The sequence below is a fragment of the Phoenix dactylifera genome, chromosome 14 (assembly GCF_051530095.1).
Source record: "Phoenix dactylifera cultivar Ajwa chromosome 14, Ajwa_hap1_PhDact_Kaust_v1.1, whole genome shotgun sequence".
NCBI lineage: Eukaryota > Viridiplantae > Streptophyta > Magnoliopsida > Arecales > Arecaceae > Phoenix > Phoenix dactylifera.
Window position 1 is genome coordinate 3,886,140 of NC_143203.1, and position 17,819 is coordinate 3,903,958.

General features: G+C 41.7%; 1 non-coding gene across 1 annotated transcript; it reads left to right on the top strand.

Moving 5' to 3' along the window:
* Positions 1 to 11,559: 11,559 nt before the first annotated feature.
* On the top strand, positions 11,560 to 11,668 carry LOC149751307 (small nucleolar RNA R71). The gene has a single exon (XR_016398406.1). It is a non-coding gene; the product is annotated as a small nucleolar RNA R71 (small nucleolar RNA).
* The last annotated feature ends 6,151 nt before the right edge of the window (positions 11,669 to 17,819 follow it).

Genomic DNA, 17,819 nt, shown 5'->3' on the forward strand with positions numbered 1-17,819 from the left:
AGAGTTCAATTGAGTCATGGTTCATTCAAGTCCTAATTGGATTAGGACTAGCCTAGATTGGATCCAAATTGGTTCACCCTTGGGCTAAGCCTAATTGGATTTAGGCTAAACCACATTAGGGCCTCCCAATCCTCATTAGATGAGGATTAGGGCAACATGAGAGGGAGGGGCTCACGCCCCTCCTCCTTGGATCTCTTGGTGCGGCAACAAGAGGGGCCGGCGCCCCTCTTGGTAATACATCAAGGGCTCCTAACTTGTAGGAGCCCTAGACGTTATAAAAGGAGGACTCTTGGGGGCTGACCTAATGGATATAGGAATCCCCCTCCTCTCCATCACGTGGCCACCCTCTCCCTCCCTTGGTTCAGCCGCCATCAGCAAGGGGAAAAGAAGAGGAGGCGTCTCCCTCCTCTTGGTCTTCTTCCTTGGCTTCAGCGCGTGTGAAGAGAAGAAAGCTGCGAAGGGATTTGATCTTCTTCCTCTTCTTCATCCTTCTTCTTCCTCCTCTCAAGTGCAATCAAGAGTTGATTGAAAGAGAGGACATCAGCCATCAAAGCTATCTCTGCAAGGGAGCTAGCACCCCGGTGAGATAGAAAGCTTGGATCGGATCCTGCTTCGTGTGGATACCCGTAGAGGCCGGACGTTTGAACGGCTTCAAGCGAACCCTCTTCCAAAACCACGAATTCAGATTTGCGGTGATCATCTACCCGCGCAAGGTGAAGATCTGATCTTCCTAATAGTTTTAAAAGTTTTAATTCTTACCTAATTACGAAAGGTCTCGAAACAACGTTCATGCGATGAACGTCGAACCCGTGCATGCCGATTCCGCTGCCATCTGATTTTTGTTTTGAAATATCAGCGGCATGGGCGGGTTTCCAACAGTGGTATCAGAGCCTAGGCTTCGTAGATTAAGGTAAGAATTAAATATCTAAAGGCATATTAGATCTGAAAATTAAATGATCATGCATGCTGAAAAATTCTGCATGCAGATTTTTCAGGGGTGCTGATTTTTACATGCTGTTTTTATGTGATAAAAAGATGATTCTAATTGCATTGTTAATGGGATTACAAAGTTTAGAATCATGATTAGCATGATCAGCGACCTATGTCATGATATAATCAGTTAAGTTTCAGATCTGAAAATTATAATTGTAGCATACGGTGATGATCATAGGATTCAACCCCTTTTGGTATCAAATGTAATGACCTGCGATGTGATCTGCGATGTCATGTAATTTTTCAGATGCTTGCATGCATCTTATTTGATGTTTTGAGAGGCCTGCGTGCCTCCTAAAAGGAGATGTAAATTATTTTTATTTTTATTTTACATCTGGTTGTATTTCTGTGATGTGATGTACATCAACGATCAAGTTGAAGCAAAGGCATGAGATGAAAGGTGATCCAAGCGGTTGATGGCGATGGGATCAAGGGTTGATCAAGGATCGAATCAAGGAGGCTTGGAACCAATTCAAGAGTTGAAGACCACTTGATCAATTGATGTGCATGTGCTTGTAATACGACCTAATTAGAATCCATGATCATCACCTAGTTAAAGTTTAGCTTTAATTATTGCCGCGATTATAACTGCCTGCAATGCGCCGTTTGCATGTGATGTGAATGAGAGTCGGGTAGATAGGTCTACATGTGATGTAGCAAACCCAATTGAGACCTAAATCAAAACCTCCTCAATCAAGTCGAGAGTGAACCGACATGAGCAAGTCATATTAGATTAATTGATCTAATTGGTGTCTAGGAAAGCATGAAAGGTGGTTACTTAATTAGGACCTTACTCTCTGAGTAAGGGGAGCCTCCCACCTGCTTACCTGGCCAATTGTTCGATTACCTCTTATGAAGGGCTCAAGTTGCAAACACTAAGACCTGATTAACCAATATTAAGTCAATAGGTCTTCCACTGTAGTAGAGCTGCTAAGGCCTTTCTGATGTTGATTTGTCTCGGCTGGACACAGTGGTCAAGTTGCATCGGGGGGCTGGACCTCTCTATAGACATGAGATGTTGTAGGGTAAAGGTGGGGTTGGGCACCAATAACTGTTAGGTGAGGACCCAATGACGACTTTATTCCTACGGTTATACAGTGGGTCTGACTTAACTAAGAAATGAGACCAATAACTGTTAGGTGAGGTCTTCATGGCTTAGAGACCAAGTTGCACTGCAACATGCTTGAGAAGCATTGTACAAGAGTTGTACACTCATCCATCTATGTGTCACCAATAACTGTTAGGTGAGGTGGCATGTAAATTGGTGGGACCGCAGTACCCACTAGAAACTCTAGTCGTGTGGGATTTTCGTTTTCCTACCAGGGGAGTGTGAGGAATTCGAGAAAATAGTGGGAGTCACATTTGTTCTAAAAGACCTTAGAACAGATTAGGATCAAGTACAAAAGTCTAACTAGAATCTTTACTCTCTGCAGATACAATGTCAGCTTCAAACCCTCTGACCCGTATTCTTGAGACCAACCGACTGACCGGAACCAATTACAAAGACTGGCTTAGAAATCTCAAAATAGTTTTGGACTGTGAGAAGATAGGCTACATACTCGATTCAGATATCCCCACATTACCAGCACGTCCCACTGATGTTCAGCGTGAGATGCATAAAAAGTGGTTGGACGATGACATTAGAGTAAAATGCTATATGATGGCATCCATGTCTAATGAACTCCAATGCCAGCATGAAAATATAAAGACTGCTAGGGACATACTGGCACACCTGCAAGAGTTGTATGGTGAGCAGAGTCGCACAGCTCGTTTTGAAGTGTCCAAGAGGCTTTTCAAAGTGAAGATGCGCGAAGGGCAGTCTGTCCATGATCACGGTTTGACCATGATCAAGGACCTAGAGGAGCTTGAGAAGCTCGGTATGGACATGCACAAGGAATTGCAAGTGGATTTGATCCTACAGTCACTTCCTGATTCATTTGGTCAGTTTATAGTAAACTACCACATGAATAAGATTGAATGCACTAAGACTGAACTAATCAACATGTTGGTAACTGCTGAGGGAGCCTTGAAAGGTTCAAGGGGCAATGTCCTTGCTGCTGAGTTGACTTCTGGTTCCAAGAGAAAGTCTACTTGGAAGAAAAAGAAGCCTGCTAAGAAGCAGAAGAAAGACAAAAAGCCAAAGAAGGAAGTTCAAAAGAAAAAGGCTAACGACAAAGGAAAATGTTTCCACTGCAATGTCGAAGGCCACTGGAAGAGAAACTGTCCTTCATACCTCGAGAGCCTGAAGAACAAGAAAGGTGACACACCTTCAGAAGGTATAGACTTGCTCATAATTGAAACTAATCTAACGGTTTCTTCTACTTCTAGTTGGGTTATAGATTCAGGTTCTAGTGCTCATTTGTGCACTACCATGCAGGGTCTAAAGGAAAGTAGAAGGCTGGCGGAAGGTGCAGTAACCCTTCGGGTTGGCAACGGGGCAAAAGTTGCTGCTGTGGCTGTGGGCACCTACCATCTGCGACTACCGTCTGGATTTAGTTTAATACTTAGAGACTGCTATTATGTACCTGTTGCTAGCAGAAATTTGATTTCTATTTCATGCCTAGCACAGGAAGGTCATGTTTTTACATTTGACAAAGACTGCTGTTCTATTTATTTAGGAAATAAAATAGTCGCACGTGGTTTTATGATTGACAGTCTCTATCATTTACATATGGATGTATCTGTGAATGTTACCGAGCAAGAAGTGAGTGCCAAAGGATCCAAAAGATCCAGAGATGAGATAAACCAAAGATATTTGTGGCACCTCAGGCTTGGCCATATTGGAGAAGACAGAATGAACAAAATGGATAAAGATGGGCTTTTAGGCTCATTGACTTCCGAGTCATATCCAGTTTGCGAATCCTGTCTTCAAGGAAAAATGGCTAGATTGCCCTTTGTAGGACAAGGGGAGAGGACCACTGAAATACTTACCCTAGTACATACAGATGTATGTGGCCCATTCGATGTGCTAGCCAGGGGACGTTATTCTTACTTCATTACCTTTACCGATGATTATTCACGGTATGGGTATGTGTATCTTATGAGACACAAGTCTGAGTCTTTTGAAAAGTTCAAAGAGTTCAAGAATGAAGTAGAAAAACAAACTGGAAAACCTCTTAAGGCTCTTCGATCAGATCGAGGAGGAGAATACCTTAGTGGGGAATTCTGGGACTATCTCAAAGAAAACGGCATAGTCTCACAATGGACACCTCCGGGTACACCTCAACTCAACGGGGTGTCAGAGAGGAGGAATCGGACCCTATTGGATATGGTCAGGTCCATGATGAGCTTCACTGATTTACCTATGTTCCTTTGGGGAGATGCCTTACTCACAGCGATTTATTTATTGAATAGAGTTCCCTCTAAATCCGTTCCTACCACACCGTATGAGATATGGCATGGTAAGAAACCAGGTCTGGGTCATCTCAAGATTTGGAGATGTCCGGCCCACGTCAAGAGACTACAGGCGGACAAACTAGAGGCTAGGACCATAAGTGCTCGTTTTATAGGATATCCTAAAGAGTCATTAGGATACAATTTTTACGTCTCAGAGGATCACAATGTGTTTGTGAGCCGTCATGCCATCTTCTTGGAAAATCAGTTTATCCTTGATAGAGGCAGTGGGAGAAAAATTGAGCTTGAAGAGAAAGTCTCTGAAAAGCAACGAGTCATGGATCCTATAGAACCCATTCATACAGAGCCAGTACACGATGTCCCTCAACCACCTCGTAGATCTAGTAGGGTCTCCCATCCTCCCGATAGATACTTAGGTATACTAGAAGAGGATACCGAGGAAATGTTCCTAGTGGGAGATAGGGATCGCATATAGGATCCCAAAACCTACAACGAGGCGATATCTGATATCGATTCCGAGAAACTGCTTTCCTGAATGGATATCTTGATGAAGATATCTATATGGAACAGCCTTTGGGTTTCACTTCCAGTGATGGAGATCACAAGGTCTGCAAGCTGCAAAGGTCCATCTATGGACTAAAGCAAGCATCTTGGAGTTGGAATACTCGTTTCGATGACGCAATCAAAACGTTTGATTTCATCAAAAACGAAGAGGAACCGTGTGTTTACAAAAAGGTTAGTGGGAGTGCTGTCGTTTTTCTCGTACTGTACGTAGATAACATTCTCCTGATTGGAAATGATATTCCCATGCTAACCTCGGTCAAGGTCTGGTTGTCAAAAGAATTCTCCATGGAAGACCTTGGGGAAGCATCCTATATTTTGGGAATAAAGGTCTATAGAGATAGATCTAAAAGGATGCTTGGCCTTTCACAGAAGATGTACATAGAGGAGGTGCTGAAGAGGTTCAGCATGGAAAACTCCAAGAGGGGTCTCTTACCCCTAAGACATGGAATTCATCTCTCCAAGAAGATGTGCCCCAACACATCTGAAGAGATTCAACACATGAGCAAGATTTCCTATGCATCGGCAATAGGAAGCCTCATGTATGCCATGCTGTGTGCACAACCTGATATAGCTCTTGCTGTGAGTGTCACAAGCAGATATCAGTCGGATCCAGGCAAGAAGCACTGGATAGCTGTGAAGAACAGTCTTAAGTACTTGAGAAGAACTAAGGACATGTTCTTGGTCTTTGGGAGAAGATCAGAGTTGAAGGTAGAAGGATGCACACATATTGATGATAGAAAATCTACATCAGAATATGTGCAATTGTGGTTCAGTAAATTGGAAGAGTTCCAAACAACCGATCATTATAGATTCTACCTTAGAAGCTGAATGTTAAGCCGTATCTAAGGGTGCAGTGGAAACCTTCTGATTAAAAGTTAATTGCAGAGTTAGGTGTAATGTCATTAGATGCCATAACACTTTACTGCGATAACATTGGCACCATAGCACTAGCTATGGAGCCATGGTCTCATCAGAAGTCCAAGCACATAGAGCGGCGCTTCCATTTCATACGCGACTATGATGTAGAGGTGCAGAGAGTAGACTCCGCGGATAACGTGGCAGACCCGTTCACTAAGCAGCTGAGTCAGCAAAAGACTGAAGCCCACCTTGAGAAGATGGGCCTAAGATATATGACCAATTAGCTTTAGTGCAAGTGGGAGATTGTTAGATGTATGCCCTAGAAGCCAATTTGGCTGACACATTGTTGATTCTAGGGACATAATTTTGTACTTGACTATTTATTATTAAATAAATAATAGGCATCTTTTCATTCATATTGTTTATGTATCTATGAATCGTCCAAGAAATTAATAAGATGATGATACATATTCTCAAGAGTTGAGAATTTAAGCCATGTATCATTGGTGATTAATTTCTAAATGCTCCTGATCAATGGATCATCACGAGGACGGTGATCGATCCGATCAGTGCACAGATCACTTTCCTTCTGGATGGACGAGACTTGAGTCCACAGTGTAGGGACACTGAAGTGATAGTGCAGGTGCTTGTTAGAGAACAAGGGTACTGAGCGTGACCAAGATAAGAAGTCACTTGGATGTCTATCCACTCGTCAGTGACTTGCTTGATGTTGCAGTAGTGTGACTGGTCCTTTGACCTGCGGTGCTTCGGCTACTCACAGTGAGGTTATTGTAGTTTGACTGCACACATACATGGTCTCTAGCCATATGGGTCCATGCAGTGTAGATTGGCTGCAGTAAGTTCACTGTAGGAGTAGGGTATGCACCTATAAGGAATCTATCGACCTTGATAGAAAAGGAGTGATCCTATGTGATTTGTTAGACTGAGTTCTAAGACCTTGGCCAGGGCAGTAATATAAAGTGGAAAAAGAGTTTTCCACTATCGAACTCGAGTCGAATAAATCTTGACATATGACAGACGATGGGGTTTGACGAGTTGTCCATGACCTCCGTCCTGTAGGGATCCACGATAGTAGGACTGTATCACACGTTAACTGCACCTAGAGGTTCATCATTCCATTCTGCTGGGTAGCCACTACATGCTGCTAGGTGTCACTGGTGGATGGTGGGACTCATAGGGATTATCTTGATGATCGATAAACCCTAATGAGTTGAGTTGGAATCGTTCCAACCCATTGAAAGGAGTTTTCAATGAAATTGAGATAGAGATCACAATATATCTCACTACCAGTCAGAATAGAACCTATGGGGTCACACACACTAGAAGTATTGACCGATCCGATGGTTGAAATCGTGATTAGGAATCACAAGTAATCAATTTGATTGATAAGAAGTTGAAGAAGGAACAAAGGGAATTAATTAATTGGACTTGAAACAAGAGTCCTACTTCGAGTAGGATACCTAGAGTCGTAATTGGATTAGGACTGGGAATCCTAGTTGGAGTAGGACTGGAATTCCTACTTGGAATAGGATTCCTACAATCCTAATGAGATTAGGAATTTTGAATTAAAATTGGATTCCTACTTGGAGTAGGATTCCTAGAAATCCTAATTGGATTAGGACTTCGGATTCAAATAGAGTCCTAATTGGATTAGGACTAAAATTAAATATATCCTAATTGGATTAGGATTCCTCAAGTCTAAATTAATTATTAATCTAATGAATCAACATGACTCCTAATTAGATTAGGATTGAAGAGTTCAATTGAGTCATGGTTCATTCAAGTCCTAATTGGATTAGGACTAGCCTAGATTGGATCCAAATTGGTTCACCCTTGGGCTAAGCCTAATTGGATTTAGGCTAAACCACATTAGGGCCTCCCAATCCTCATTAGATGAGGATTAGGGCAACATGAGAGGGAGGGGCTCACGCCCCTCCTCCTTGGATCTCTTGGTGCGGCAACAAGAGGGGCCGGCGCCCCTCTTGGTAATACATCAAGGGCTCCTAACTTGTAGGAGCCCTAGATGTTATAAAAGGAGGACTCTTGGGGGCTGACCTAATGGATATAGGAATCCCCCTCCTCTCCATCACGTGGCCACCCTCTCCCTCCCTTGGTTCAGCCGCCATCAGCAAGGGGAAAAGAAGAGGAGGCGTCTCCCTCCTCTTGGTCTTCTTCCTTGGCTTCAGCGCGTGTGAAGAGAAGAAAGCTGCGAAGGGATTTGATCTTCTTCCTCTTCTTCATCCTTCTTCTTCCTCCTCTCAAGTGCAATCAAGAGTTGATTGAAAGAGAGGACATCAGCCATCAAAGCTATCTCTGCAAGGGAGCTAGCACCCCGGTGAGATAGAAAGCTTGGATCGGATCCTGCTTCGTGTGGATACCCGTAGAGGCCGGACGTTTGAACGGCTTCAAGCGAACCCTCTTCCAAAACCACGAATTCAGATTTGCGGTGATCATCTACCCACGCAAGGTGAAGATCTGATCTTCCTAATAGTTTTAAAAGTTTTAATTCTTACCTAATTACGAAAGGTCTCGAAACAACGTTCATGCGATGAACGTCGAACCCGTGCATGCCGATTCCGCTGCCATCTGATTTTTGTTTTGAAATATCAGCGGCATGGGCGGGTTCCCAACACTTATTATCCTTGCGTTGTCCTAAGACAGCTCCTATTGCATAGTCGCTAGCGTCGCACATAATCTCAAAAGGTAATGACCAATCGGGTGGTCGAACGATGGGTGCAGTGCTAAGCATAGACTTTAACTTCTCGAATGCATCTTGGCAAGTTTCAGTCCAATTGAACGGTGTATCAAGGGATAGGAGATTACATAATGGTCGAGATATGACACTAAAGTCCTTGATGAACCTCCTATAGAATCCGGCATGACCCAAAAATGATCTAACATCTCTAACCGTCTTGGGTGCAGATAGCTTAGCAATTAAATCAGTCTTAGCTCTATCTACTTCCATGCCCTTCGATGAAACAATATGTCCTAAGACAATTCCTTTTGGCACCATGAAGTGGCATTTCTCCCAATTCAGTATCAAATTCTTTTCCATACATCGAGCTAAGACAGCTTGTAAATGTGACAGGCAATCATCAAATGTGTCGCCAAAAACGGAGAAGTCGTCCATGAACACTTCCAAAAATTTCTCGTTCATGTCTTCAAAGATGCTGAGCATGCATCTTTGGAACGTTGCAGGTGCATTACACAACCCGAATGGCATTCGTCGGAAAGCAAATGTGCCAAAAGGACAAGTGAAGGTAGTCTTCTCTTGATCTTCCGGTGAAATTTCAATTTGATAATATCCCGAATAGCCATCGAGAAAACAATAGAAATCATGCCCTGCAACCCTCTCCAATACTTGGTCTAGGAAGGGTAGAGGAAAGTGATCCTTTCATGTGACCAAATTCAGCTTTCGGTAGTCAACACACATGCGCCAACTTGTCGGGACACGAGTTGGAACTAGTTCACCTTGTTCATTTTCTACTACCGTCAAACCCGATTTCTTAGGAACAACTTGAGTAGGGCTTACCCACTTGCTGTCGGAAATTGGGTAAATAATACCCACGTCAAGCAACTTGAGGACTTCTGCCTTAACCACATCTCTCATTGTAGGATTTAACCTTCGTTGCATTTGCCTTGTGGTTTTGGCATTGTCCTCTAAATATATCCGGTGCGTGCAAATTAAGGGGCTAATTCCCTTCAAATCGGCAATAGACCATCCTAAGGCTCCTTTATGATTCTTTAAAACATCAATTAATTTTCCTTCTTGGTTATGATCAAGTCCAGACGAGATGATTACAGGAAAAGTATCTTCGGGTCCAAGAAAAGCATACTTAAGTTCCTTTGGTAAGGGTTTCAATTCGAGCTTGGGTGCTTGCTCATGGGATGGTTCTATTTTCACCTCTCGAGGCGACAATCTCTCAATTCTCCTTCTTTTGGTCTCCACCCATTGACCATCTTGATATCCAGATTATCCACAATAGGTGTGACTGACAAATCATCATCATTGGTTCCATTAAGACACCAATCAATTAAGCTATCATTGAATGGGTCGTTAATTGCTTTAGCTAACAAATAATCTTCTGCGATGGTTTCAACCCAATCAACCTCCTTACTCTCTTCGGAATCATTGGGTTGTTTGCACACATTAAAAATGTTCAGTTCTAAGGTCATATTACCGAAAGAAAGCTTCATGACGCCATTCCTACAATTAATCAATGCATTAGAAGTTGCAAGGAACGGACGTCCTAAAATGACCGGAATCTGAGACTGTGAGTTCGAAGCCGGATGTGTGTCCAATACAATAAAATCGACAGGCAAGTAGAACTTGTCTACTTGGACTAATACATCCTCGATAATCCCCCTTGGAATTTTAACTGACCTGTCAGCTAATTGCAAAGTGACGGAGGTTGGCTTCAACTCACCTAAACCAAGTTGCTCATATACAGAATATGGCAACAAATTCACACTTGCCCCTAAATCTAACAATGCTCGCTCTATCCTAAAGTCACCTATGATGCATGAGATGGCTGGGCAACCTGGATCTTTATATTTAGGGAGAATGTTGTGCTGCAAAATAGCACTCACATTTTCAGTTAAAAATGCCTTCTTCTTAACATTTAGTCGGCGCTTAACAGTACACAAGTCCTTCAAAAATTTGGCATATGAGGGTACTTGTTTGATTGCATCAAGAAGAGGTATGTTGATCTTTACTTGTTTAAAAAGTTCAAGAATTTCAGAATTAGGTTCGAGCTTTTGCAACGGCTTTAACCGTTGTGGAAAAGGTGGAGGAAAAGGACATTCAACTTTCTTAGTAGAAGTTGGGACCTCAACTTCTTCTTTGTCCCTTTCATCAACTTTGGGAGCATCAGAATTAGAAGTGACCTGCGGTCTCAATGGGACAGTTTGATCAATGACTTTCCCATTACGCAAAGTCATGATGCTTTTTGCATGTTCTGTATGCGAACTAGAGGGAGCCGTATTATTACTACCGTGCACTTGTGGGTTAGGTTGGGGTTGAGCTGGAAGCTTACCCTTCTCTTGGGTACTTAGGACGGTAGTCAACATTGACAATTGGTTCCTTATGTCTTCAAAATTTTGAGTATTTTGAGCATTGATATTAGCTTGACCTTATAGAAAAGTTTGTATGGATTGCAAGGTATCCTCGATATTTGGCTTTTGAGAGGGTGGTGATGCAAAAGTAGGATGTGCAGGTGGAGGAGCTGAATGGTGTGACTGTTGAGGATGATCATTTCTCCACCTAAAATTTGGATGATTCTTCCAACCAGGGTTATAGGTATTCGAGTATGGATCGTTATAAGGCTTTTGGTAGGAGTTCATAGCATTTGCTTGATCGTGCAAGACTTCTTTGAATGCCGATATAGTGGGACAATCTGTAGTAGTATGACCCGACATATCGCAGATACCACAACACTCGTTTCTAAGCTCTATAGTCTTGACAGGCTCAACCTTCCTAAGCTCAATTTCTTCTACCTTCCTAGTGAGGGCTGCCATTTAGCATGAAGATCATCCTCAGTTCTAAGGTTGTAAAGGCCTCCCTGTACAGAGCTAGTAGGCTTAGGCAAAGACTTATTGTTTCTATCCCCGTTATCCCAAAGTTGGGCAGTCTCAGCAAGGGAATCCAAATACTCCCATGCCTCATCAGGTTGTTTTTCTAAAAATCTACCATTGCACATGGTCTCTACAAATTGTTTCAACTGTGGAGATAAACCTTCATAAAAGAAGCTAATGGTTCTCCAAGTTTCGAATCTGTGATGAGGGCATGAGAGAAGAAGGTCTTTAAATCTTTCCCAACATTCATAAAATGTTTCATTATCTTTTTGTTGGAAATTGCTGATATGTCTTTTCAAAAAGTTAGTCCTTTGTGTGGGGAAGAACTTCTTTAAAAATTCTCTCTGCATATCTTGCCAATTTCTTATTGATCTAGGTCGCAAAGAGTTTAGCCATGTTTTGGCCTTATCCTCTAGAGAGAAAGGAAACAATGTCAACTTGAGGACATCCTCGGTGACATTTGGCACTCTAAATGTAATGCTCAGTTCTTCAAAATCCTTTAAATGAAGATACGGACTCTCGGACTCTAACCCGTGGAACTTGGGCAGCAATTGGATTACCCCGGGTTTGATGTCAAAATGTCCTACATTATCAGGAAAAATTATGCATGAAGGCTGACTAGTCCTAGCCGGTTGTAGGTATTGTCTTAGAGTCATAACATGGGGTTCACGTTCTCGATCATGGTGGCTTCCCGCATCTTCATTTAAATCAGCCATCTTACAAGGTGTGAGATATTGAGAAGGAATTTCAAGGGTATGTCCTAAGGGATGATCTAAAGTTGTACGACTTAATCGACCAGTGTCGTCCCTATTCCACTTTAGCATGCAAAATAATTCCCTCTCTCTTTTTTTTTAAAAATAAATATAAGTACCAACTAAAGATACCCTAAAATGACATCCTAAAATAAAAATCTATTCATAATCAAACATGCAACAAAACATTACACCTCAATTTCTAATGTTTTTTTTCTTAAATTTCTAGACAGCTCCTAACTGGTTTGAAGAGGACACCTAAGCCTCCAATCCGGTCTAATGAACCGAGTTGACCAGGTAAGCTCCCAGGTAAGTGGAGGGGTCACGATGCGTTCGCAAAGGTCCCACTTAAAACCCACTTGCCTCGAACAGATGAACTGTCTCCCTTATAGGGACAAAGCTTGCCTAGACATCAACTAAGCCACAGAGCGAAATTGGTGCAACTTTCGGTGGTCTTCGTCCTATTGAGCTCGAATGTCCTTAGAGGCCAACGTCTAGTTGATTTTAGTTAAGCTTAGGATATTTATGCACTGGGGTGATTTTTGGGCTAAGGACGAGTGATGAAATCCCGACCTTATCTTTTTAAATAGGTTCAGCCCTTAGAATATTTTATGCTGATGCCTTATACTATATGCAACAATCAAGAGATTTTTTTTTTTAATGTTTTATGACATGACATTAAATTTCATTGAATAGGTGATCAAGCAAATTATTTATTTATTTTTTTTAAATTTTATGAGTTGACGTTTGAAATTTGAATTCTGAAATTTGAAATTTGAAATTTGAAATTTTAGGTTTTTTCTCTTTTTTTTATTTTTGAATAATCACCCTTGATCTTTTCTTAAAGTTTTTTTTTTCCTTAAATTTTCAATTAGCAACAAGGGTTAATGAGATATAATAACAATATAATTCTGATTCTAAAAAAAATAAATGCAGAAAATTTAAAGTAGAAAGTAGCAAGATTTCGTATTAATCTGATGGTCTTAAAAATGTCATAATGTCAATCAGACCGTTCAGATTATCTAACAATGTGTCTTGAGTCAAATCAGACGGCTAATTTCTATGATATCAGAGTTTGATGCAAACTGTGCAGGGAATTAAAAATAGTAGTAAAGATGCAATTTTTTTTTTCAAAAGAAAAATACTAACTACTAAGGTAAAAATTAAATCTAAAATTATACTAATAACTCAGCCGTTCTCCGGCAACGGCGCCAAAAACTTGGTGCAAAAAATAAAATTGCTCTCCCCAGTGCAGGAGAATCGCACAAGTAGTATACTCGTAAGTCCGAGGTCGAATCCTCAGGGAACGAAATATGGATTATTAGCGTAACTTTTAGATGTAATTTTTTTTTAGTTGATTTATAGAAATGAAAAGCAAAGAATAATATGTGATTAAACAACGTTCAAGAATATAGAGATGGCTAGGGATCCGGAATCCTCCTTGACAATATTACTTTCAATAAATAAACTCGGCGATTCTTGATTAAGGATTAATATGATAAAATAGTTCTAATCATGAAGTATACAATCTGAAAACATGAATTAAACATCCAAGTATTTATCGTACCGGTTACGTCTACGACAAATCAAGCATCGAAATAATTCATGCATCAATATATATAAACCATGCAAGATCTATTAAATAAATAAATATGCAAGAATCCAAAACATACAAATGGATATAAAACAATTAGATTTAAAGTTCAGAGTGTACTTGATGAAAGCAACATGACAAGGATTCATCCATCACCCTTTGCTAAAGAATTTAGCAAGACATTACAAACATCAACATCCCTCCCTTTTCTCCCTCTCTATTTTTTTTTTCTTCTTTTTATTTTCGGAAACAGGGCATCCCCTGTTTCCCTTTCTCTTTTTTTTTTTCGTTTGAAACCAAGGGGCCGGCTCCTCTGTTTTCGTCGATGAGAGCTCACGTTCTTCCTCCGATCCGAGCCTTTTATAATCTCTCCCTCCAAGGATCTTCGGAATGCGCTGGAGATCAATGCTTTAGAGGCAAACGGCTGGATCTCGGGCGCGTGAGGCTGAAGCGTTGGAGGAGCTGATCTCGGCCGGATCCGGTGCCTAGAACAGACGCGATGGAGGAGGCGGACGGCTGGGCGGTGATCTTGGCTGCTGCGGCGCTTCACGGGATCGGGGCTGATCGAGGACTGCTGGGAGGTTGCCGAGATGCGGATTGAACGGCTGGGAGGCGCTGATCGCGGACTGCTGACGGATGCCGGAGGTGATCGTGGACCGCTGTGGAGGAGGCGGATGCTTGGGAGAAGAGGATCGGACGTCGTGGATGGGGCTAGGGCGCTGGATACGGGAGCTAGGATCATGGAAGAATCAGTGGAGGAGGCGGATGGCTGCGTGGGAGATGATCGCGGGATGATAAGCTGCACACGAATGCTGGAAGGATTTTGGAGAAATTGGATGTGGGAGATGCGTGACACGGTGGAGACGGGATGCTGAGGGGTTGATTCTTAATCCGGAAATTGAAGGATAAAAGTGGAAGGGAGTTGTAGCACGCCTAATCTGAAAGCTGGGATGATGAAGAATAGATGGATGTGTGGGATGGTAGGCATGCTACTATGAGCTGCACGGACCGTTGGATCCTCCCGGATAATGAATCTAACTCCTTTGGTTGCTGTTCCATTAGACTGGATTTGGTCTGCTGATGCTCCTTCTGGTATGCAAATGGGGCTGACCCTATGTGCTCAGCTATTGACCTGCGGCGATGCATCTTTATAGACCCAATGCGCATTTAAACTCTGATCTGTGCCAAATAAAAAATATGAAATTAATGCAGCTCTTTTATCATTATTTGTTGGAAATAATATTAATTTAAGCTGCGTGTAGATCGCACTTTTGTGCTCTCATCACGTCCAAAGCTTCCGGATTTCCTCTCCGTCCCAGCCACTCGTGAAGCCAGCCATCCTTCCATTTTAGCCTCCTATGTCTGATTTCAAGCCGTGATCCCAGCGTCTGAAGCTTCTAGAGCCGATCCAGCCTCTCCCATTGTCCACAACGCATCCGGATCCACCTTCATCTTCCACGGATCCCGCGTCCGTTCCGAAGCCGTGATCCCGCACACGATCCCAGGCGCCCGTTCCTCCTCCCCTCCACGCGCAATCAAGGGATCCATGGCTGGCTTCAAGGCTCTGGCGATCTATAAGAGGAGGAGGAGAAGGAACAGAAGGGGGGGCTCGGCTATTCAAAAGAGGAAGCATCTCTGTTTCAACTGCTCTATTTTCAAAGGAATTTGAAAACAGAGCATGTTCTTTTTTCTTAGTTTTATTAGTATTTTAATTGAGAGGTTCTGTTTTAAGTTTTAACTTTAGAGAATTTTATTTTGGTGGAGAGTTTTACTTTTAAGATTTTTTTTATGCTGCAATTTTAATTTCTACTCTTTTATTCTGTTCTGCAGATTCTGTAATTTTTCTTCTTATGCAATATATTTAATTTTCTTTTATGCAGTTTATGTTCCAGGCTTTAATCTTCTTAGCTTCCATTCATTTTCTATGCCAAAGCTCTAAGGATGATAGTGTTATTTTGATGATTAACACAACCATTGAGAAAATATCTAATTAAGTACTACAAGTTAACATGATACATAATTACTGAGTTCGACACTCTCGATACATTAGAAGAATGAGATCAAGATGTCTTTCAATGATTAATAATGAGATAAAATTTGTAATAGAAAAGGGATAGTGAATTCTAAATTTTAATTCAGCAAAGTTTCAAGTGAAACGTACTCTTAAGGGCAAAATAGTAATTTTTATTGTTAAAAGTATGTAGCACTACCATGGCATACATTCAAAATTGCTTGAAATATATTTCATTGATTATATGGATGAGTCTAACCTTAAAATGCAGCAAAATATGGAATGAGTCGACCCCAACATAGGTGGAGTCGATCCTAGCACATCATGGAACCATCAGGCACACCTCTGCGAAAATGGCAAGGATGAACAGTAGTGGAGTCGACCCCAAGTATGCTTGAGTCAACCCCAGCTTCAAGCCTCAAGAAAACAAGTCTCTGAAATTTACTGAGAGGGCCGACCCCAACTTTTCTTGAGCCGACCCCAGATGGAATCGACCTCAGGAATGCTTGAGTCGACCCCAATGAAGTCGACCCCAACTGAACATGAGTCGACCCCAAGGCTATGTCGTTCAAAACTGTCTCTGGAATCCCTGAGAGGATCGACCCCAATGGAACTTGAGTCGACCCCACTGTAGCTTGAGTCGACCCCAAAAAGAGTTGAGTCGACCCCAGTGAAAAACAGCTGAAATACAAGTTTCTGTGATTCCTGAGAGGGCCGACCCCGCTGTAGCAGGAGTCGACCCCAGTAAAAGTTGGGTCGATCCCAGTGGAAGTTGAGTCGACCCCAAGTATGATGAACAGTGGTTTGAGTCGACCCTATGAAAGTTTGGGTCGACCCCAGCACGGGCAGAAGCATAACGGCTAGTTCTGCAGAAGTACTTTTTGACCTCCCAACGGCTAGTAACGGATAGTTTTTCAAATCTAACCAATGGAGAGTAACCTAAACATGTGGAAAAGTATTTATAATGAAACTATTCATCAGAACAAGTTATCATTTTGCATAAAAATCAAAGTTCACTCAGGAAAGACAAAGTCCTAGTATTCTTCATCAAGGTGCTTCATTCAAGAGTCAAAAGGAAGTGGTTGAGCAGATCAAAAGAAGCATTAAGAGCTCCACCAACTCTTGAAGAGTGAAGCATTCCTTGACAAAGAAGAGAAGAGCCATATCAAAGCGATAACTATATTCTAACTCTTCTTTGTAGCTTATAATTGTTATATCTGCTCATTTAGGAGTTTCAACCTTCTTCTTCTTCTTAACAATCTTGTAAGGTTTGTTGGTGAGCCCGTAAAACTAACAGTGTAGGTTTGTTGGTGAACCCGTAAAACCAACGGTGAAGGTTTGTTGGTGAGCCCGTAAAACCAACATAGGTTTTTGGTGATCCCGGAAAATCAAGTGTAAAGGTTTTTGGATTGTGAGCCCGGAAAACAATCCAACTGTAATTCATGGGATTATAGTGAATTCCCAAGGGGTCGCTTGGGGAGTGGACGTAGGTGCATAGGAGAGCACCGAACCACTATACTTGTTGTTGTTTGTATTGTGTATTGTTCTAACTTCACTATTTGCACTTAATCTATATTAACTAAATCACTCACTCATCAATTAACATAATTAAGAAATCGAAAATTAAGAAAAAAACCAATTCACCCCCCTCCTTGGCTTGTCACCTTGGGCAACAAGTGGTATCAGAGCAAGGTGCTCTCATAGTATTTGTTGATCTTACGATCAAGAGTCAAAGATCATGACAACCTAAGTAGGATGTTCTATTAGCGAGGGACAATCCACAAATATACCACCCTTGTTTAATGGTACTAATTATACTTATTGGAAAGCTAGGATGAGGATATTCATTTAAGCACTAGACTATGACATGTGGAACATCGTAACTAAGGGGCCACACACACCCACAGTTAGTATAGAGGGCACAATCATTCTTAAGCCTGAAATGGATTGGAATGAGAGTGATAGAAGACTTGCACAATTAAATGCTAAAGCAATTAATGTACTTTACTGCTCACTAGATATAAGTGAATTTAATAGAATATCCACAGGCATCTCCGCTAAAAAAATTTGGGATAAACTAGAGGTCACACATGAAGGA